Genomic DNA, 611 nt, shown 5'->3' with positions numbered 1-611 from the left:
AAACCTAAAAAAATCTGGTGAATCATCCGATAGCTCACTGGAAATAAAACTCGTTACACAGGGTTGTGCATCATTCAGAACTGAATTCAAATGCTTTTACATTTCCAGTTCAGTTTTTCTGAATTTGAATTGAATTTGCAATTGGCAGCAGAAATGTTTCAATTCAGAGAACATTCAAAGAAATTGCTATAGATGCAGTAGAAGTGTTTTAAATAATTTATTTCATTATTATTTAATTCTTGAGTTGATTACATTTTGAACTTTTGAAAGGAATCCATAAAGTGTTGTAAAAGTATGATCATTTATTTCGTTATTTTATTATTGAGTAAGTTTAAATTGTATTAAAATAAAATGTATTTTATTAAAATTAAATTCATTCAATACTTTTCCTTTTCTGGGCTATAGTGGATGCACACTTAACTTCACAGGAATTATGATATCTGAAGATTATTTTTTGATGCTAATGTTTATTTTGAAAGAATTATTTTTAGTTTGTCTGATGGACAATTTTGTGATAAATCTATTAATTATTTAGAAAATTGTAACTCAGTTTAGCAAAATATGTCTGATCAGTTAAAAGAAAAAATAAATGTAAATAGACATAATTAGCC

The sequence above is a fragment of the Carassius carassius genome, chromosome 17, assembly GCF_963082965.1.
Source record: "Carassius carassius chromosome 17, fCarCar2.1, whole genome shotgun sequence".
Taxonomy (NCBI): domain Eukaryota; kingdom Metazoa; phylum Chordata; class Actinopteri; order Cypriniformes; family Cyprinidae; genus Carassius; species Carassius carassius.
Note: the sequence above shows the minus strand (reverse complement) of the source record.